This window comes from Chrysemys picta, chromosome 3, assembly GCF_011386835.1.
Source record: "Chrysemys picta bellii isolate R12L10 chromosome 3, ASM1138683v2, whole genome shotgun sequence".
NCBI lineage: Eukaryota > Metazoa > Chordata > Testudines > Emydidae > Chrysemys > Chrysemys picta.
Genome location: NC_088793.1, coordinates 96754364 through 96776527, shown reverse-complemented (window position 1 = coordinate 96776527; position 22164 = coordinate 96754364). Strand labels below are relative to the sequence as shown.

At 47.0% G+C, this 22164-nt stretch overlaps 1 protein-coding gene across 9 annotated transcripts in view; it reads right to left on the bottom strand.

Moving 5' to 3' along the window:
* The window catches only part of NCOA7 (nuclear receptor coactivator 7), a 142162-nt gene that overhangs the window by 105641 nt on the left and 14357 nt on the right, over positions 1-22164 (bottom strand). Inside the window, exon 2 of one of the 9 annotated variants that reach the window (XM_008176212.4) lies at positions 11067-11164. The exons of the other annotated variants lie outside the window; for them this stretch is intronic. The gene's annotated coding sequence lies outside the window, so the exon portion shown is untranslated. The remainder of the gene's footprint in view (positions 1-11066; positions 11165-22164) is intronic. 9 annotated transcript variants of the gene reach the window in all.

Sequence of the window (22164 nt, the reverse complement as noted above, 5' to 3'; positions counted from 1 at the left end):
GAGTGCATCCTGTGATGCAGGGCTTGCATCGACGCACGGAGCACTGCACTGTGGGTAGCTATCCCACACTGCACGTAGCAGAGTGGAATTTTGGGTTGGGCTTGCAATGCCTTATGGGACCAAAACATTGGCACAGGTGGTTATGGGAAGATGGCATTAGCCTCCCATGATGCACTTACCTATCTCCCTCCCTGAAATCAATGGCAAACAAACCAAGCCTTTTTTTGCTCTTTTTTTCATAAACCTGGGTTACCCACACGGATGCCATAGCACGATAAGCATGGACCTGCTCAGCTGTACGCTGTTGTTTTGAGCATTACAAACACCTCGCACCTTATCCTGCAGTATTTACACAGCCAATACAGGAGCCGCTGCATGGAACAATGTGATGCCACACAAGCAGCCCTGCTGGAAGACATAGAGCAGAGCAATTCGCAGTTGCTGGTGACAGTCATGCATCACTTTGACACAGTTGAACGCTGTTTCTGGGCCTGGGAAACAAGCACTGACTGGTGGGGCCGCATCGTTATGCAGCTATAGGATGACGAGCAGAGGCTGCAGAACTTCTGAATGCATAAGGAAGAACAGGAGTACTTGTGGCACCTTAGAGACTAACAAATTTATTAGAGCATAAGCTTTCGTGGACTACAGCCCACTTCTTCGGATGCATATAGAATGGAACATATAATGAGGAGATATATATACACACATACAGAGAGCATAAACAGGTGGGAGTTGTCTTACCAACTCTGAGAGGCCAATTAATTAAGAGAAAAAAAACCTTTTGAAGTGATAATCAAGCTAGCCGAGTACAGACAGTGTGATAAGAAGTGTGAGAGTACTTACAAGGGGAGATAGAGTCGATGTTTGTAATGGCTCAGCCATTCCCAGTCCTTATTCAAACCGGAGTTGATTGTGTCTAGTTTGCATATCAATTCTAGCTCTGCAGTCTCTCTTTGGAGTCTGTTTTTGAAGTTTTTCTGTTGTAATATAGCCACCCGCAGGTCTGTCACTGAATGACCAGACAGGTTAAAGTGTTCTCCCACTGGTTTTTGAGTATTTTGATTCCTGATGTCAGATTTGTGTCCATTAATTCTTTTGCGTAGAGACTGTCCGGTTTGGCCAATGTACATGGCAGAGGGGCATTGCTGGCACATGATGGCATATATCACATTGGTAGATGTGCAGGTGAACGAGACCCTGATGGTATGGCTGAATGCATAAGGCCACTTTCCAGGAACTGTGTGAAGAGCTTTCCCCAGCCCTGAAGCACAGCAATTCTAAAATGAGAGCTGCTCTGACAGTGGAGAAGCGAGAGGAGATAGCTCTGTGGAAGCTTGCAATGCCAGACTGCTACCAGTCAGTGGGACATCGATTCGGAGTGGGTAAATCTACTGTGGGATCTATTGTGATCCAAGTTTTCAGGGCCACCAACAGACTACTGCTAAGAAGGGTAGTGACTCTGGGCAACGTGCAGGACATAGTGGATGGTTTTGCTGCAACGGGATTCCCTAACTGCAGCGGGGCGATAGACGAAACGCATATCCCTAGCTTGTCACCAGACCACCTTGCCAAAGAGTACATACACCAAAAGGGGTACTTCTCAATGGTGTTGCAAGTGCTGGTGGATCACAGGAGCCATTTCACCAACATCAACGTGGGATGGTTGGGAAAGATGCATGATGCACACATCTTTAGGAACACAGGTCTGTTCAAAAAGATGCAAGTGGGAACTTTCTTTCCAGACCGCAAAATAACCATTGATGATGTTGAAATGCCACTTGTGATCCTGGGAGACCCAGCCCCTATCCCTTGCTCCCACGGCTCACGAAGCCATACACAGGCAGTCTAGACAGCAGAAAGGACTGGTTCAACCATAGGCTGACTAAGTGCAGAATGGTGGTGGAATGTGCCTTTGGATGTTTAAAAAATTGCTGGTGTTGTTTGCTTACTAGGTTAGACCTCAGTGAAAGCAATATCCCCATTGATATTGCTCCCTGCTGTGTGCTCCATTATCTCTGTGAAACAAAGGGAGAAAAGTTTCTGCTGGGGTGGGGGGTTGAGGCAGATCACCTGGCCGCCAATTTTGAACAGCCAGACATCAGGGCAATAAGAAGAGCACATCAAGGGGCTCGCGTAAGGTTACCATATTTTAAGTGTCCAAAATGAGGACACTCCACGGGTCCCCGGCCCTGCCCCAACTCCGCCCCCCAGCCCCGCCCCTGCCCCTTCCCGGCCCCGCCCCAACTCCGCTGCTTCCCGCGAACATTTGATTCGCGGGAAGCCTGAAGCAGGCAGGCAGCAGGCAAGCTGGGGCTGGGGCTGGGGGGTGCGAGGAGGCGCGGCCCAGTCCGACCCCCCCCGGCCGAGTGGCTCCCTCCGGTGGCCGGCCGGCCGGCCCAGGCCAAGAGGCTCTGGCCCCGGCATCTCCCGCCCGGCTTGGCTTGGGCCCTGGGGCGCCAGCCCCGGCCCGGCCCGAACACCGGCGGCCCCTCCCTCCCTATTTTCCCGGACATGTCCAGCTTTTGGGGATTTCCTCCCGGACGGGGATTTGAGGCCCAAAAAGCCGGACATGTCCAGGAAAATCCGGACGTATGGTAACCCTAGGCTCGCGTCTCTGTGAAGCTTTGAAAACCAGTTTCAGCAATAAGCCAGAATAATGTGACCGTTATCTGTGTTGTTCCTTACCAAACTGTCCCCTCCATTGCATTTTCTCCCCTGTAAACTTCACCCCCACCAATCACCATGTGTTGAATGAATAAAGAATCTTTTCTCCTCAATCCATTATGTTTTATTATGCACACAAACACACAGAGACAGCAAAGAAAAGTAAGATAACCTGGGGCAAAGGGCTGATAACACTGGGGGGGGGGGAGGAGGGAACAAGGAAGTTTGCTTATAAGTGCACTGCAATAACAATCAAAGGTGTAGAAATGGGCGCCTTCGGGTACAAGGACCCTCCCCTGGTGTTGAGTGCAAGGGATATCAAACTTTCGCCCCCCTCCTCTGCCTCATAGGACATTGTGGGAGGAGGATGTAGAACTGGGTGATTATGGGCAGCAAGTTCAGCATAGGCTGCAGAGGGACTCTAGCATCCAGCTGCCTTCCTTGAACCTCAGCCAGACACTCAACATGTCAACACGCCTTCATAATCCACAGCATCCCTTCCTGTGTGGCACGCTCCTATTCCCTACATGCTCTCCTGCCTCCCTGTCCATGTCCTTGGACAGTGTAATCCTCCATGCTCTGAGCTCCATCTTATCACTCTCAGAAGTGCGCATTAACTCATTGAACATGTTCTACCAAGTCTTCTTTTTCCGCCTTCTAATCTGGGAAAGTCTCTGTCCCAGTGTGGAGGATGCTCCAACAGACAAGGTTTCAGCTGCAAGGAATGCAAAGCACAAGGGAGTATTGACAGTGCATACATTGTTTCTGGTGCAAGCTTAATTTTTTTTTTATAATAAAACACCCCTCAATACACTTCACTGCAAGCCACAACGTAATCACAACCACTGGCTATTGCAAGAGTCGGTCTGCTGCTCCAGCCATGGTGAGTAAGGCCATGAGGCATGGGTGAGAGGCCTTGTGCTGCTGCTTTTGTGAAGACATCCTTGGGATCACAGGTTGGAACTTGAGAAAAGCCCCCTTTCCCCTAGCAACCTGGATGGTGCTTGAGGACAGGCACCAGTGTAAAGCCTCCCCCAAATAGATTGTTTTTTACAAAAGCAGTATCAAGGGGGGGGGGGGGGAGAACAAGCAGGAAGCTGCCACCCCGCCACCCCTGTTTTGTTTTGTTTTGTTATTTTTATAATGCTGCTTGCAGTACATGGTGATCCCTTCCAATCATAACTATGGCATGTTTGGGAAAGCGTGGTTGTGTGACCCAGATTTCACCAAACAGGGGGCAGATTACTTGTTAAATTGTTTGCAGTTTAAGGACTAGCATTGAAAACTTACCCTGTTTCCTAGGTGACCCTAACAATATCACTCTCCTGAGGGTAACAGAGGCGGCAAAGGAGCAGATTCTGCAAGCGTCTGGGTACAGACCTGGTCCTTATGCTGCAATGCTGTGTGCTGCAGAGTTAATACTGGAGTGGCGCAGGAAAGTGTCCTACCAGGACGAAATAAGGCAGCCCTTTCCAGAAACCTTCTGCAAAAGATTGCAGAGTACCTCCATGAAAGCTTCCTAGAGATCTCCATGGAGGATTCCTGGGCCATCCCTGTGCACATAAACAGTCTTTTTCGGAGAGCACCCTCTGCATAGCTGGACTGGCCACCGATACCCTCTACACCTACTTTTTTGTTCAGATTAAACATAAAAAATGATAGCCTGTAACCCCTACGGTTTGATTGGGAATGTGTACTCACCAGAGGTGCCTTCCCCGGCATTACACTCCGTTGCCAACTGGTCCTGTGTAGGGATGGGCTCCAGCATTAAAAACAGTTCTTGGCTGTCAGGGAGAATGGATCCTCTGCTTTCCTGCCGCGCATTCTCCTTCTCCTCAAAAAATCCTCATCACTGTTGCTCAAGGCCACACGGGGTTCCTGGGAGGTATTCACGGAGAATTTTGGAGTAGTGGTGGGATCACCGCTAAGAATCGCATGCAGCTCCTCATGGGGCAGAACCAGAACAACTGTTCATCTCCCTTGTCTTCTGGTATGCTTGCCAAAGCTCCTTTATTTTCACGCGGCACTGCTGCATGTCCCTGGTGTAGCCCTTCTCCCCCATCATGCCCCGTACAATCTTGGCATAAATGTCAGCGTTTCATCTGCTGGATCGGAGCTCTGTCAGCACAGACTCTTCTCCCCACACAACAATAAGATCCACCACCTCCTGTGTACTCCATGCTGGAGCGCATTTGCAGCCTTGAGTCTTGCTGGTGAACTCTACATGCAGCTCAAACAGGAAATGAAAATTCAAAAGTTCCCAGGGCTTTAACAGGGGAGCAGCTGTTTCCTGTGTACCTGGCTGACGTGCAGTGAAGTTGAAAGTATCTCCAGAGCAGTCACAGGGGAGCACTGTGGGATACCTCCTGGAGGCCAATTCATTCGAATTACACAATGCAGTGTCTACACTATCCCATGTCGACTCGTGGATGTCGAATCAAGCGCTATGCCTCTCGCAGAGGTGGAGTACAGAAGTCGACTTTACAGGCCACTTAGGTCGGCGGAAGGGATTCGGTAGTGTGAAAGTGAAATGAATTATATTAAAGAAATAGAATGAATTAAAGAATGCTGTATGAAATGCTGCAATCCAGGTGTCAGGAAACTGTTAATCAATTGCTCCACTTAAGGGCGACTGGTGAAGCATTAGCATTAGATAATAAGAGCTAATAAGGAAGTAGGATATGCATATTGTGCCCTAGGCAAATTCTTCAATTTGCTCTCTGTCCCTTTGTTTAGTTCGCACCCTTTTATCTGTATAAATAAGACTGTTTGAATCTTGCATGGGGGCTCACATTATCTGAATGTATTAGCAGAGCGCTGTGCTAATAAAACAGAGTGGTCTGACAAACTATGAGTCCTGAGTCTAACTTTGACAGTAGTCTAGAAACACATTATTAGATTGACTTAACGCGGCTTATGTCAACCTAAGTTTGTAGCGGACCAGGCCTAACCCATACAAGATCTAGCACTTTTCTCTCTTCCATGTCCCCCATTACTGTAATATATACATGCTTCACAATCTTTGTTGTATGTTTCCTGACAAAATTCTTGAGAGGTAGGAAAGTGCTATTATTTCCATTTTACAGATGGGGAACAGAGGAACATGGAGACTAAATGACTTGCTGATATCATACAGGAAGTCTGTAGCAAAGCAGGAAACTGAACCCAGGTCTCCGAAGTCCCAGGTTAGCATGCTAACCACTGGACCATCCTTCTCTCTTTAGGTTCTCCAACAAACAATGGAAGACATAGCAGGTCTGAGCCTGCATTTCAACAGCTTTCTGAATTTCTAGCACAGAATAACCACTATATTATTAAGTGGAGGACAGATACATTTGATTGCTTCCTATTATTGTTAAGAGGCCTGAATCAGGGCTCAACTGTATTAGTTATTGCACACACATGTAACATAGAAGAGAGATTCCCTGCTCCAAAGAGCTTACAATCTAAACACATGGTTCTGTTTCAGTCTGCTTCCTTGGAGAGGACTATATTTGAAATGTAAGAAAACATGCAGGGTTTTATTTGTTTCAATGTCAATTTGACACATATAAGGACACAGTGATAGCAGCAAGGATATTACCAATAAAACAGCCAGAAAATAGGTAGCAAAAAGGACTCAACATTATAAAAATGAAGTAGTAGTAGTGTGTGTGTGTGGGGGGGGGGGGGGTTCTTAAGGAGAAATTATATACAGCACTCTGAGAATGATCTTGAAATATGGATCAGAGTGAAAAAAGGAAGAGTTCAGCAAGCTAGAGCAATGCAAGTGGAAGTATTTACTCCATTTTACTAATTAGGGACCTGATCCTGCAACTGGCTTCAAGAGGGCAGATCTCTGTGCACACATGGAACCCAGTAAAGTCAATGGGGCTCTATGCGGGTGCAAGGATCCACCTACACAGTTTCATGATTGTGACAGAAGAAGCTTATTCAATACAGATTTATTGTGAAGCAAGTAAGTTTGGAGTGTGAGGATTCTGATTTGTTATCAAGTCGTGGAAATGAGAATAAGGTTTACATGCTGTGGGTTACTGGGCTGAAGCACATATATTATCAAGTCTTTAAAGAAATATTCATTTTAACATGCCTTTCCATTTATTCAAACAGTACAACAAGCAGGTGGATTTTAACACTATACCTGCACAGTGAAAGGCGATGTCAATTTTCATTACGTTATTCAGCAATGACTGGACCAATCAGGTTTACTTTGAATTACTGTCATGATCAACTAGTTCATTTCATTTGCTGCAATCATAAAAACCCAAGTAGAAGAACAACACTGCAGGGTCTCAGGATAAAAAGGCAACAGAAATGCATAGCCAGCAAAGATTAGAGTAAGCCACAGCTTATTTAGTTCTTTCTTCTGGCAGAATCCTGCAACTACAAATAAGATTGGAGGCTTATAAGTAAGCTCCAGCACAGACATATAATTTAGCCTGAGCTACATTTTATTAAATTAGATTTAAGTGCCATGAACAATAAATGCAGAAGTTATAAGAAGGTTACCTTAAGAAAACCAGGGAATTTTTACCCTCAATTATGTAATCAAGGTACTGATTACCATGTGAATTTTAAAGAAATTTCCAAAACACAAATATGAATAAGCTCTTTGTCTTTGCAAAATGTCATGGTCCAATCAACTTGCTAGACTACACCTGGAAAGCTTCCTCATTGGGGTGAGATTGAGTCTGCTCATGCAATCCTTGCTCACAAGAGTAATCCTTACTTATGCAAATAGTTCCATTGATTTCAATGTGTTTGGGTGAGTAAGAGTTCAAGCAGCAGGCCTACAGTGTTTCTTGCAATGATACTGCACTTGTAAAATCTAATAAAGTGGTTTTCAACCTGTGGTCCACAGACTATGTCTAAGGCGGGGTCTCAAACACGCGGCCCGCGGGACGGGCCCGCCAAGCTCCCCACGCCACCCCCCACCCCTCTGCCTACCCATGGGATTGCCTCCTGACGCTGCGAGCCCCACGCTGCTCTCTGAAGCAGCCAGCAGCGTGCCCGTTTGGGCCGGGGGAGAGGGGGAAGGAGGCAGAGGGCTCCAGCATTGCCTCCTTCCAGGCACCGCCCCCCGCAGCTCCCATTGGCCGGGAACAGGGAACCGTGGCCAATGGGAGCTTCGTGGGAGGTACCTGGAGGAGCAGCAAGAGCAGCACAAGCAGGGAACCCCGAGCCTCTCCCCCTCCCCCAGCGGCTGCAGGGACACTGGCGCCTGCTCTGGCCCCCATGAGCGCCGCTGCCACCCCAGAGCCACTTTAGGTAAGCGGCACCAGGCTGGAGCTCATACCCTGAACCCCTCCTACACCCCCAACTCCCTGCCCTGAGCCCCCTGCCACATCCCACACCCCATCTGCACCCCCAACTCCCTGCCCTGAGCCCTCAGCCACATCCCAAACCCCTCCTGCACCCCCAACTCCCTGCCCTGAGCCCCCTGCGGCATCCCACACCCCAACTCCCTGCCTAAGCCCCCTGCCACATCCCGCACCCCTCCTGCACCCCCAACTCCCTGCCCTGAGCCCCCTACCGCATCACACACCCCAACTCCCTGCCCTGAGCCACCTGCTGCACCCTGCACCCCACCCCCCCTGCCGCACCCCTCTTGTACCCCACACACCAACTCCCTGCCCTGAGCACCCTGCACACCTCCTGCACCTCAACTCCCTGCCCTCAGCCCCCGCTACACCCTTTCTGCACCCCCTGGGGGCAGCGCTGGGGTGGGTACTTCAGGGAAGGGATTGGAATGGGGCAGGGAAGGGGTGGGAAGAGGTGGGGCAGGGGCGGGGCCTAATGGAAGGGGTGGAGTGGGGACGGGGCCAGAGGCAGTGGGGGGGGTGTCAGTGATGCGGCCCTCGGGGCCAATGCACAAGTCCTCATGCGGCCCTCAGGGTCATCTGAGTTTGAGACCCCTGGTCTAAGGGATCTGCGAAAGGTCACCATTATCATAGAACAGTGGTTTTCAAACTGGGGTCTGCAGACTATGTCCAAGATTTCCAAAGGGGTCCGTACCTCCATTTGAAAATTTTTAATGGGTTCACAAATGAAAAAAGGTTGAAAACCACTGATCTAATACAACTCGAAAACACACAGAGAAATAAAAGACTTGAAACTGAATACATGGAAAAGATTTCTGTGGGGATTTTGTTCAAAATAATCCTAGCTGGGTATCAGACCAATGCAGACTTGTATTTCTAAGGCTAAATGAAGACAGAGATTTTCTATGGTAGCTCCATCTTGTGGGATCACTATACCTTCTACTGAAAACTAGAATAAAAAATGTGTCAACACTGTTTCCAATCCAAAGACATGATCCTGCTTCCAGTGGACTCAGCAGAAAAACCCTTATTGACTTAATTGGGAATAGGTTTGTGCCCCAAATCAAATCACTATGTTTCCTCACAGAACATGAGTAAGTGGATAAAAATGCAAGGAATTCCATGCTGCGAGTAACAATGGTATTTGTCAAAGATAAAAACATCTTGCTTTAGTCTCCTGTGCCCTTAATACTTGGCAACCAAACACCATCGAGTTATTTTCCACATGGTGCAATACATCATGGTGTGCAATTCAGCTGTTGCTGTTAGAAAAAAAAAACTGGAAAATAACATGGTAATTCATTAATATGGGGTGAGTTGTATAATATTGAAGGTTGAAAGTAGCTCTCAACAGACTATCTAAATTGTAAGGGTTTTGGTAAGTCTTATTGTAGAAGTTCATTCCCATATAGGTTTAAAGGAAACCTTCACTCCCTTGCAACTTGTGTTTGCATGTACACCAGTGCAAAGCTGGTGTAAAACACCAACACTCTGTTTTGGCAGCATTTCATATCCATGTTGCACAAGCGTACATGGCAACACAAGGCAACGCAGCAAAGAATCAAACTCTGTATGCTTTACAAAGAGAAAACTCTAGTGTTTTCTTATCAGATATCGTATGGGAAGATGAATGTTCCAGAAAAACCCTATATAACATTTTTAAAAACAGAATGAATGATATACTTCTTAAAGACAACAGGGCTACTTGCATGTGTAAAGTGATGCACGTGCATAAGTGTTTGTAGGATTGGGGCTCTAGTTAGTTCCCAAATGTTGAAAAAACACTACACTATTTATTTATTTAATTAAACCCGACAATGTTTCTGTGCAATAGCATTACCACCCTTTTACAGATGAGAAACTGAGCCCCAGGAAGGTTAAGAGACTCCCCTTCAGATCATATTGCAAATCTGTGACAGAGCCACAGACCTCTCAGTTCCCATTCCTGTGGTTTATCTACTGTTCCTTACTTCCTCTCATGCTTCTACCATTACACATTTTGAATTAAACCTGAAAGTCCTAACAATATTTCAGAGGCTATGCCTCCACTAGTAGTTAGGAATGTGATTCCCCTGCTCGTGTACACGTACTTGCGATAGCTCTCATTGAGCTAGTGAAAGTACAAATAGCAGTGTAGCTGATGTTCTGTGGCTCCAAGTTGCTGCTCTGCAAATGTCTTACAGTGGAATGTCCAATAAAGGTTCAATGGAGGCTGTCTTGTTCTCACATGTGTGGAGGAAAAATGGACTAAGGCCTAAACTTTGGTCAAGTGAACTGTATGTAGGGTCAGGTGAACTGTATGTGTGACCTGGAGCAAAGGGGGGAGGTAAAAAGGAGAAGGGTAGACAGAAATCATAAAAGCAGAACTAACTGTAGAAATTATAAAAGTAGAATTAACCTTTGTAACAGATTATGATTAATAGATGTCAGGTGACAGAGCAAGAAACTGCAAAGGGTAAACTAAGAATAACAAGAAAGCTTGCTATGCTATATTCCCTTGATATTGTATTCCAAATATGGCAATAATGCTGATAAAAAAGTATGTATTATTAATTGTGGTTTTGTCCTATAAACGCTCCTGTATTTTATCTGTCGGGTGGGTGTTCGGCTGCCTTATGCATGCATGTTTGATTGATCAATAAAGGAGCCTCAGGCTGTCTGATCCAAAATCAACCGTGTGGTAAATTTTCCACAATACATGGAATAATCTGTAATATCCCCAGGAGGGGAAAGTTTTGCTATTTTGTAGTATTCTAAGATGCATCCCAAAACCCACTTAGAAGTCCTCTGTGAGGATAATGCTTTTCCACGTTATCTTTCTGCTATGGCAACAAAGAGTCTTGGATGGGTTTGGTTTGATTCTTTGTAGGTAGAACGCCAGAGTGCATTTGACATTGAGGGAGTGAAGTCTCCTGTTTTTGGAAGAAGCATGGGGTTTTGGAAAAATACAGGTAAGTGTATTGACTGATTGGTATGGAACTCAGAAAAAATCATGGGAAGAAATTTAGGGTGTAACCTAAGGGAGCCCTTCTCTTTGTGAAATATTGTATAAGGAATATCTGCCTTTATGGCTCCTACCTCAATGATCCTTCAGGCTGAGGTGATTGCCACTAAGAATGCCACCTTCATGGACTGGTGGATCATAGCACATGTTGCCATAGGTTCAAAGGGTTGACCTGTGAGTGTTGACAGGAAAAGGTTAAGGTCGCATTGAGGCGTAGGTTTAATGACCAGTGAGAAGGTCCTGATCAAGCCCTTCATAAACTGCACAGTAGCCAGATGTGTAAAGACAAGAACATCCGTCCACTGGAGGGAAGAAGGCATTAATTGCTGCTAGGTGTACCTGCAGTGAGCTAAGGGCCAGAGCTGAAGTCTTTAATGAAAGGAGATAGTCTAGGATAACTGGAATGCCCACTGTATCAAATGAATGTTACTGACCTTCAGGGCCAGCTCCAGGGTTTTGGCCGCCCCAGGCAGCCAAAAAAAAAAAAAAATCCGCGATCGCGATCTGCGGCAGCAATTTGGCAGAAGGTTCTTCGCTCCGAGCGGGAGTGAGGGACCGTCTGCCGAATTGCCACCGAATAGCTGGACCTGCCGCCCCTCTCTGGAGTGGCCGCCCCAAGCATCTGCTTGCCAAGCTGGTGCCTGGAGCCGGCCCTGCTGACCTTGTTCCTAGGCTGAAAAGTGCCACCATGTAGCCTGGTAGCAGGCTCTGGTAGAATCTTTTCTACTTTGGTTAAGGATTTTCTGAATAGGGATAGAGAATGAACATTCTATTTCTGACGCCCATCCAAATGCCAGGCCATGAGGTGGAGTCAGCCTGGATTGGGGTGCTTGATTTCCCCCCTATTTGGCTTAGGAGATCTTGAAATGGGTGGATCCTGATTGGTAGGCATGAGGACATCATTAGTAGTTCCGTGAACCAGAGATCTCTGGACAAGTAGGGTGCTAGGAGGATTACGGTGGCTTTGTCATGCTGTACAACTTGTGGTAGCAGGGGGAAGGGAGGATGGCGTATCTGAGGTCATCCCATCAAGAGAACACTGTCCTGGGAATCATGGTATCTGGTTCCCCTGGAGCAATAGATGGGAAGCTTTCTGTTTGGCTGGGAAGCAGTGAGATCCCAAAGCAGTGTATTCCATTGTGCAGATATGTTGGTTAGAACTCTGTCGTGGATCTTCCAATCGTGGTCTGCTTCTGCTTAACCTGTCTGCCAGGGAGTTGTGAACACCCAGGAGGTATGTTTCATAATGTGGTTTCTGATGTACCAGTTCCAAAGTCTGACTGCTTCCAGGCTGGGGGGGACGAGATTTTGCCCCTCCGTGTTTGTTTATATAGACCACTGTGGTGATACTGTCTGATATTATCTGTACATGGAGTGAGTGTTTGAGGGAAGAACATAATAATGACCGTACTGGGTCAGACCAAAGGTCCATCCAGCCCAGTATCCTGTCTGCTGACAGTGGCCAATGCCAGGTGCCTCTGAGGGAGTGAACCTAACATGTAATGATCAAGTGATCTCTCTCCTGCCATCCATCTCCACCCTCTGACAAACAGAGGCTAGGGACACCATTCCTTACCCATCCTGGTTAATAGCCATTAATGGACTTAACCTCCATGAATTTATCCAGTTCTCTTTTAAACGCTGTTATAGTCCTAGCCTTCACAACCTCCTCAGGCAAGGAGTGCCACAGGTTAACTGTGCGCTGTATGAAGAACTTTCTTTTATTTGTTTTAAACCTGCTGCCTATTAATTTCATTTGGTGGCCTCTAGTTCTTATATTATGGGAACAAGTAAATAACTTTTCCTTATTCATTTTCTCCACACCACTCATGATTTTATATACCTCTATCATATCCCCCCATTAGTCTCCTCTTTTCCAAGCTGAAAAGTCCTAGCCTCTTTAATCTCTCCTCATATGGGATCCGTTCCAACCCCCTAATCATTTTAGTTGCCCTTCTCTGAACCTTTTCTAATGCCAGCAGTGGTGAGCTGGAGCCGGTTCGCAAGAACCGGTTGTTAAATTTAGAACCGGTTGTAAAGGGGCCGGCGAGTGGGCAAACTCCGGTCCACAGGCCACATCCGGCCCACGGGACCATCCAGTCCGGCCCGCCTGAGCTCCCAGCTGGGGAGGCTCCCCCGGCCCCTCCCCCGCTCCCCCACTCCCCTCGCAGAGCCCCAGCGCGCCGCACTGCCAGCCCCAGAGCTCTGGGCAGCTCCTGCCGCTTTGAGCAGCATGGTAAGGGGACCAGGGCTGGGAGGAGGGGTTGAATAAGGGGCAGGGAGCAGTTGGAGGGGACGGAGGTTCTGGGGGGTTGGTCAGGGGACGGAGGGGGTTGGGTAGGCGTGGGAGTTCCCGGGGTCTGTCGGGGTGGTGATGGATGGGGTTGGGGCAGTCAGGGGGACAGGGAGTGGGGCAAGTTGGGTAGGGGGTGGGGTCCTGGGGGCAGTTAGGGTAAGGAGGTCTCGGGAGGGGGTGGTCAGGGGATAAGGAGTGGGGACGGGGGGGATTGATGGGTTGCGGGTTCCAAGGGGGGCAGTTGGGGGCAGGAAGTGGGTACTCACTGCGCGGTTCCCTACCAGGTCTTCGGCAGCACTTCGGTGGGGGGGGGGTCTTCACTTGCTCTGGGTGAAGGACCCGCCGCCAAAATCCCGGAGCAAGTGAAGGCCACCCCCCACCCCCACCCCCGCCGCCGAAGTGCCGCCGAAGACCCGGTAGGGAACCGGTTATTAGGATTTTGGGAGCTCATCACTGAATGCCAGTATATCTTTTTTGAGATGAGGAGACCACATCTGTACGCATTTTTCAAGATGTGGGCGTACCACTGATTTATATAAGGGCAATAAGATATTCTCCATCTTATTCTCTATCCCTTTTTTAATGATTCCTAACATCCTGTTTGCTTTTTTGACTGCCGCTGCATACTGCGTGGACATCTTCAGAGAACTATCCACGATGACCCCAAGATCTCTTTCCTGATTAGTTGTAGCTAAATTAGCCCCCATCATATTGTATGTATAGTTGGGGTTATTTTTTCTAATGTGCATTACTTTACATTTATCCACATTAACATTCATTTGCAATTTTGTTGCCCAATCACTTAGTTTTCTGAGATCTTTCTGAAGTTCTTCAGTCTGTCATTCATTCCGGCAACCAGGCTTGCATTTCTTTGTTGCACTGTTTGCATTTTGCACGCATGCCTGTCTTACTCACAGGTAGAGGAACTTCATTAAAATATTCCCAAACTGGGTCTCTTTTAGGCCTGCTACCATTATAGGTTTTCCCTTCTAGTGAGAGAATGGTATGGTACATCTCAAATCAATGAAGGCTACACTCAGAAAGACCTCAACACTTCTGGAATATGCTGCTCAAACAGTTTCACTTTTGTTTCTACTGCCTGTCCCTCCCTTCTCACATATATTTCCAGACTTCTTCTCCTTGTCCAGATCTATTCCGCCCCCAACAATTGACTCTATGTACACAAATTTGCAGAGGGACAATAGGGTTGAGGTCTGTTATTTCTCACCTCTATATATTATTTATTTATTTATTTATTTAAAAACATTTTTGCTGTTAACAAGCCTGTTATCTCTGGAGACACAAATCCAGAGTTTGAGAACTGCAAAACTAAACATGTCTAATGGTATCTTCTAGAATCTAGACTGAGCACTGAGTCACATTGGGTAGATAGAAAGCTTAACCTAAATAAGCTATACAGAAGCCCCTGGAATCCCATAAGATTGGGTCTCTAATTTACATACAGGCTGTATGTTTTATGAGAGTGAAGTAGGCAGCATTGGTGGGTAGGGTTACCATACGTCCGGATTTTCCCGGACATGTCCGGCTTTTTGGGCTCCAAATCCCCGTCCGGGGAGAAAGCCCAAAAAGCTGGACATGTCCGGGAAAATCGGGACATGCCGGGCCGGCCGTGCGGGTGCTCGGGGGCCGGGCCGGGGGCTTGGGGGCCGGGACGGGCCGGCGGAGCGGGGACGGGCCGGGGGCTCCGGGGCCGGGCCGGCGGTGCGGTGCCTGGCCAGGGGCTCCAGGGCCGGGCCGGCGGGGCCGGGCCGGGGGCTCGGGGGCTCCGCCGGGGCCGGGCTGGCGGGGGGCTCGGGGGCCGGGACGGGACTCGGAGGCCGGGCCAGCACCGGCGGCTCGGGGGCCGGGCCGGCGGTGCCAGGCCGGGCCGGGGGCTCGGGGGACGGGCCGGCGGTGCCGGGGGACGGGCTGGGGACCGGCGGTGCGGTGCCGGGGGTGCTCGGCCAGGGGCCCGGGGGCCGGGCCGGGGACCGCAGTGCTGGGCGGGCCGGGGGTGGTCGGCCGGGCCCGGGGCCGGCACCCCAGGGCCGGGGCCAGCCTGGGCCGCGCCTCCTCCCCCCACACTCCCCCTTACCTGCTTCAGGCTTCCCGCGACTCAAATGTTCGCAGGAAGCAGGGGAGGAGGCTGAGACTTTGGGGAGGGGGCGGAGTTGGGGAGAGGGCGGGGCTGGGCCCTGTGGAGTGTCCTCCTTTGGGAGGCACAAAATATGGTAACCCTATTGGTGGGCAAAAATCCACCCATTAACCCAGAGCCCGGGCATGGGGCTGCCATGCTGACTCCCCTTCCCAGGACCACTATTCCACTCTGTGGTCATAGCAGCAGCCCTCCTGTGTCACATGCATAGATTACTTTGGGCCAGTGGATCCATGTAATCACAGATCTCATGGCTAGCTAAACACAACAATTGCTTCTTTTTTGCTAGTCTATGTGAGAAAACTTGGAAAAAGTGCCTCCATGATAGAGACAGTAGGGAGAATCCACTGTGCAGCAGACACACCACAGGGCGTCGGTGGTGCAGAGGTGGGGGTTTGGGTCTTCCTGGCACCAGGGTGAAATTCACCAAGAGTAAGGTCTGGGCCTGAAGAAAGCATAAATTTGTTCCACACCTCCCTATTTAGTTACACAGTGATAGCTGTCATGCAGCTGTCTGCCTGTCTCAATATGTGCCCTTTCCATTCTGTGTTAGTGACTAGGGAAAGCTATGTGCTCTGAGTTTCACAGTAAAGTAAGGTTTCAGAGTAGCAGCCGTGTTAGTCTGTATTCCACTCTATATGCATCCGAAGAAGTGGGCAGTAGCCCACGAAAGCTTATGCTCTAATAAATTTGTTAGTCTCTAAGGTGCCACAAGTACTCCTGTTCTTTTTACAGTAAAGTAAGCATTTATGGGTTTTTTAAAATTTAATTTTTCACCCCTAACCCAATAACAGACTTTACTCTGAGGAGAAAAAATGAAAAGAGGGGGGGAGACATATACTTGGCTCTTCAAGGTAAGAACTTTTAAAGAATAAATATAGACAACTATTTGTAATACAGTTCAATGTTTACACCCACCAATTACTGTAACAATAATATTTTGCACTTATAATTAATTCCCACTCCTGCAAATACTTATGAATGAGGTTATTGTTATACATGTAAATAGTGCCAATGGGTTCAATGGGAGAAATCAGGTGTGTAAAGTTAAACATGTGTGTATGTTTGCAAGACTGAGGCCAGTCAATATGTAAATTTGAAAGAAAGTTTTAAAAATAAAATTATAAAGCTACTTAGATACTGACTTTAATGGGAGTTGAAGATACTCAGCATCTTATCGGGTAAAATTTGAAGTGCCTGATCCCACTCCACTGAAGTAAATGGAAGCTCTCTCATTTAGGATCAAACATTTATTACAAAACCTCAGTATAAAAAAAAAAAAAAGTGCCCCTCAATGAGGTTACTTCCTGTAGTATTACAGAGTTTTACAACCTCCTAGTACTATACAGTGAAACTCAGAGCTTGTCTACACCATTGCACGGGGTCGATGTAAGATACGCAACTTCAGCTACGTAAATAGCGTAGCTGAAGTCGACTTACGTAGATTTACTTACCGCGGATGTCTTCACTGCGGTAAGTCGATCACTAACGCTCTCCCGTCGACTCTGCCTGCACTTCTCGTTCTGGTGGAGTACCGGAGTCAACGGAAGAGCGCTCAGTATAGACGCGATAAATCGACCCCCGCTGGATCGATTGCTGCCCGCCGATCCGGCGGGTAGTGTAGACAAGCCCTCGGTAGTAATGCAGCTAGATCTTTCATTCTTCCATTGAATACTATCTAGAGCTGGTCAAAGTTTTTTTTCAATATTAAAAATGTTCATGAAAAATTGTTTTTCAAAATGTGTCATGACATTATCAAAAATAATTTATCATTTGCCATTTTCAAGATAAGAAGTTTAATGATTTTTTAAAAATTTAATTTAAAAACCCACCCTGTGACTAAATTGACACATTCTTAAGTATTAAATATTTTAAAAACAATAGAAGATAAATAAAAAATTCCAATTAAAAATGTTTTAAATTCCCTACTATACACCCCATTTTTTCAACCAATCCAAGTGGTATATTTTACAACCTATTGTACTCAATTGTGCAATTCCAAAATTCTCTCGTCTTTTTTTTCCTCCTTCTTAAATAAAAGCAAAGGAATCCAATGAAAAAAATCTACAGTAATGCAATACAAATGTTTCATATTTGATCACACAAGTTAGGAGAAGCAAAATTTAAGGTTGCCATAGCAACTTTATCTCTGCCACATTGCACACACTGCACATTAAATAACCACATTGAACTGTAACTGAAAAGACTATATAAGTATAATGTGGGAGACTTACCATTGCTATGGAAACCTTAATTTTGTATTTCTGAACTTGTTAAAGTTGCATTAGAGTGTTTTTAATACTATATCACATAACCCTTGCTGCTCAACAGATGCTCAGATGCAGCAGTGCTGGATGCATTACACTCAAATACTAGACAGTGAATCATATCCTTTACACACTGTGCACTCTGACACTTCTCTTAAAAAAAAGGAAGACTTCTAATTATTTCCCTCCTCTTTGCACAATTCCTCTGTGTATTATAGCCAATAATCATATTAAACACATTTAGTTCTCTTGCCTTTCTTCAGGAATCCATTCTCTCTAAAGCCTTTATTAGCCTAGCAGTTTCCCCCTCTATCTTTCTATAGTAGAGGGCTGGAAATTGCTGTAGTATTCTGGGAGTGGACCTGTGCTGTGTATAAAGAAGAAACATCTCCCTAGTTGGAAACTTAATTCACCTAGTTATAGAATATATTGTATGACTACATTTGCTTTAATAACTATAGTATTACACTGAATACTAATTCCTTTAAGAGTTTATATAACCAGGTCTTTTCCACTTTACTACTGTTCAGCCACTTGTACACTGCTGCAAACTGCATTATATTACTCCTGTGAATAAGTGTTTGGAGGACCACTGTTCTGCTATGATATTTCTTTGTAGCTGAGGAAGACAAATAGTCATAAATGCCTTTGAAAGCTGATCTTGTACTAATGCCAGAAAAGGCATGAAGAGGGACTGCAGGCCTAAAAAAAATAGAATGTTTACATCTGAGTCAGTGGGTTATCATACTTTTTCTCCCCTATTGCTTCCCCCTTCAGCATTCCCCCTCATTTTCTGTGAGCTACAGAGTAAAGTTCTTACATTGAGGAGAAATCCAGCAAATCCCTACGTGGTTTATTTTTTAATATCTTGTCTTCAAAAACAGTTCAAATTTTAACTTTTTAAAAAGCATTTGAAGGGCGACTCGAGTCAGCTGATTCAGGTCGCAGGGTTTGGGTTAAGAGGATGTTTAACTGCAGTGGAGACATTTGGGCTCAGGATGGAGCCCAGGCTCTGGGATCTCAAGAGGGGGGAGAGTCTCAGAGCTCAGGCTCCAGTCCGAGCCCAAACATCTACACCACAATTAAACAGCCCCTTAACCCGAGCCCTGCATGCCCAAGTCAGCTGAGATGGGCCAGCCCTGGGTTTTTAATTGCAGTGTAGATATACCCATAGGAGCTAAACCCAACTGAGTGGTCTGCCAAAGATATAAGCACCCCGAGGCCAACAAGGAATTCCATTTGGAAGGAAAAGATTAAAGTTGGAAGCAGGCATTTGAGGCCAGTTTATGGGCAATACATATGCAACTCCACAGGAACTAAATAAAGTGCTACTATCAATCACACTGGCAAAAGAATCAATTAGTTTAGGAGTTGAGGGGTCAGTGTAGCCAATGCAAGCAGTATGAAATTGTTCTATCATGAAAGAACAAAAAAAGTGTTAGGTACAATAGAAGCAGGAAGCTTACCAAACAGTCAGTTGGGCCACTGGACGATCGAGGTGCTAAAGGAACACTCAAGGAAAATAAGGCCATTGCAGAGAAGCTAAATGAATTCTTTGCATCGGTCTTCACTGCAGAGGATGTGGGGGAGATTCCCACACCTGAGTGATTATTTTTAGGTGATAAATCTGAGGAAATGTCCCAGACTGAGGTGTCAATAGATGAGATTTTGGAATAAACTGATGAACTAAACAATAAGAAGTCACCAGGATCAGATGGTATTCACCGAAGAGTTCTGAAGGAACTAAAATATGAGATTGCAGAACTATTAACTTTGGTATGTAAATTATCGCTTAAATCACCCCCTGCACCAGGTCACTGGAGATTAACTAATATAATACCTATTTTTTCAAAAGGCTCCAGAGACAATCCTGGCAATTATAGGCCAGTAAGCTTAACTTCAGTACCAGGCAAACAGGTTGAAACTACAGTAAAGAACACAGTTATCAGAGACATAAATAAACATGATATGTTCAGGAAAAATCAACATGGCTTTTGTAAACAGAAATCATGCCTCACCAATCTTACTAGCATTCTTTGAATGAGTCAACAAGCATGTGAACAAGGGTGATCCAGTCAATATAGTGCACTTTGACTTTCAGAAAGCCTTTGATCTGTACTGGGACCTGTGCTATTCAACATATTCATAAATGATCTGGGAAAGGGGAAGAACAGTGAGGTGGCAACATTTGCAGACAATATAAAATTACTAAAGATAGGTTCAAAACTGACTGCAAAGTGTTACAAAAGGATCTCACTAAACTGGGGACAAAATGACAGATGAAATTCAATGCTGGTAAATGCAAAGTAACACATATCAAAAAACATAATCCCAACTATACACAAAATGAGGGGAGCATAAATTAGTTGTTACCATTCAAGAAAGATGTTGGAGACATTGTGGATAGTTCTCTGAAACCATACACTCAATGGGCAATGGCTGGCAGAAAAGCTAACAGAATGTTAGGAACCATTAGGAAAGAGAGAGATAAGAAGACAGAAAATATCTTAGTACAGCTATATAAATCCATGGTATACCCACAACTTGAACAGTGTGTGCAGTTCTCGTTGCCCCATCTCAAAAAAGATATATAAGAATTGGAAAAGTTGCAGAGGATAACAAAAATGATTAGGGGAAATCAAACAGCTTCCATGTGAGGAGAGATTAAAAAGAATGGGATTGTTCATCTTAGAAAAGATGACTAAGGGGTGGGGATATGACAGAGATCTATAAAATCATGAATGATATGGAGGAAGTGAATAGGATGGAAACTTACTGTATATACTCGATCATAAGCCGGTATCCAAGATGAATAAGTAAAAATGGAAAATTTTTATGACCTGTTCATAAGCCGACCCTATAATTCAGAGGTCGGCAAACTTTGGCTCCCGGGCCATCAGGATAAACCGCTGGTGGGCCAAGATGGTTTGTTTACCTCGAGCATCCACAGGCACAGAGGTAAACCTAAGTAAATAAAGTGTCCCGGCGCGCCAGATGCTTACCCTGACAGGCTGGGACAGCAACTGGTGGGGAAATTTTGAGGGGGCAGAAGCTGTGGGTCAGGGGAGTAACCTCTGTGACCACCGCCCATAGGACCCCATCCCTAGCCCAGGACCCCCACACTCTCCCCATCCCATCCCTTCCCACCTTATCTGGAGAAGGCCAGGGGAGGATGTCTCTGGCCTGGCTGGAGATGCTCTGGCAGGCTGGGCAGCGTGGCCGCAGCCTGTTCCGCCGGGCCAGACCGGGCGGCGCGGCCACAGCATGTTCAAGCGGGCTGGGCCAGGCAGCACGGCCGCAGTGTGTTCCGGCGGGCCAGGCGGCATGGCCACAGCCTGCTCTGGGGGTGGAGCCGAGCAGCACGGCTGCAGCCTGCCAGCCCCGGAGCTGCAGCTGCTTCGGAGACTGGGGGGAGAGCAGCATGGCCAGAAGTGGAGAGGCTCTGCTGGCTGTGCTGCCTCGCCTTGCTCCCTCTGTTGGGGGGAGGGGTTTTGTCCCACCTCTCCCTCTCTATACCCGTTCATAAGCCGACCCCCTTCTCTGGTGCTTCCCTTTTTTACTAAAAGAATTCGGCTTATGAACAAGTATATATGGTAATTTTCAAGCTGTCAGAATCCCTTTAAACTTCTCCACCAGGCCATTGGTTTATGGGCAATACGCTGAGATTCAAATTGACTTAAATTTTGAGGAAGTTCGAAATCTTCTGCATTAAGTGAAACAAAGTTAGTTCCTTGGTAAGTAAGAACATCAGGGGGTAAGCCAGCAGGACAGGAGAATTGTATTAATTTTTGGCTTGGCTTGGGCAGTACTTACAAGGGCAGCTAACTACTGCAAGGGTTCATAGCTGTACGGAGGCTACGCAGTTCTGATGTCACCTGTTTTCTGCCTGTGTAAATTATTGGTGAGCGAAATGGACTTTCCTTGGCCTCATAATATGACTTCCTTAGACACTGTAGCTGATGACTCCTTGTGAGAAGCAGAAGTGCATCCAGGGCTCTCTTTGGTACTCCATTGCTCTTCTCCTACCAACTCTGATGGCTCTTCTGACTACCTGGTATTCAGCTTCACCATTCTCACTATATGGCAAGGAGAGTTGCTAATTAATCAGTCATTGTGTAGTTTTCAGTCACCTGGGCCAGGGGTGGCAGAGCCTGCCCAAAAGTGGGGGGGCTAGGGCTCCTCGCCCCTCCTCTTCTGCCTGATGCCCCGCCCCCAGCCAAGCTGGAAGCCGGAACAGGCTGAGAGCCACGGACCCAGGGCAGAAGGGTCCGCAGCTCCCCACAGCTACCCATGTGGCTCTTACCATAGCCAGACTGCGGCCCCCCAGCTGGAGCCAGGTCCGGGTAAGAGCTGCATGTGGCGCGCAGGCAGCTGTGGGGAGCTGCTTCTTGCCCTGGGCGGGGGGGAGGAGCCCCGCGGGGAAAAGACACAGGCCGGGGTCTGCTCTCTATTCC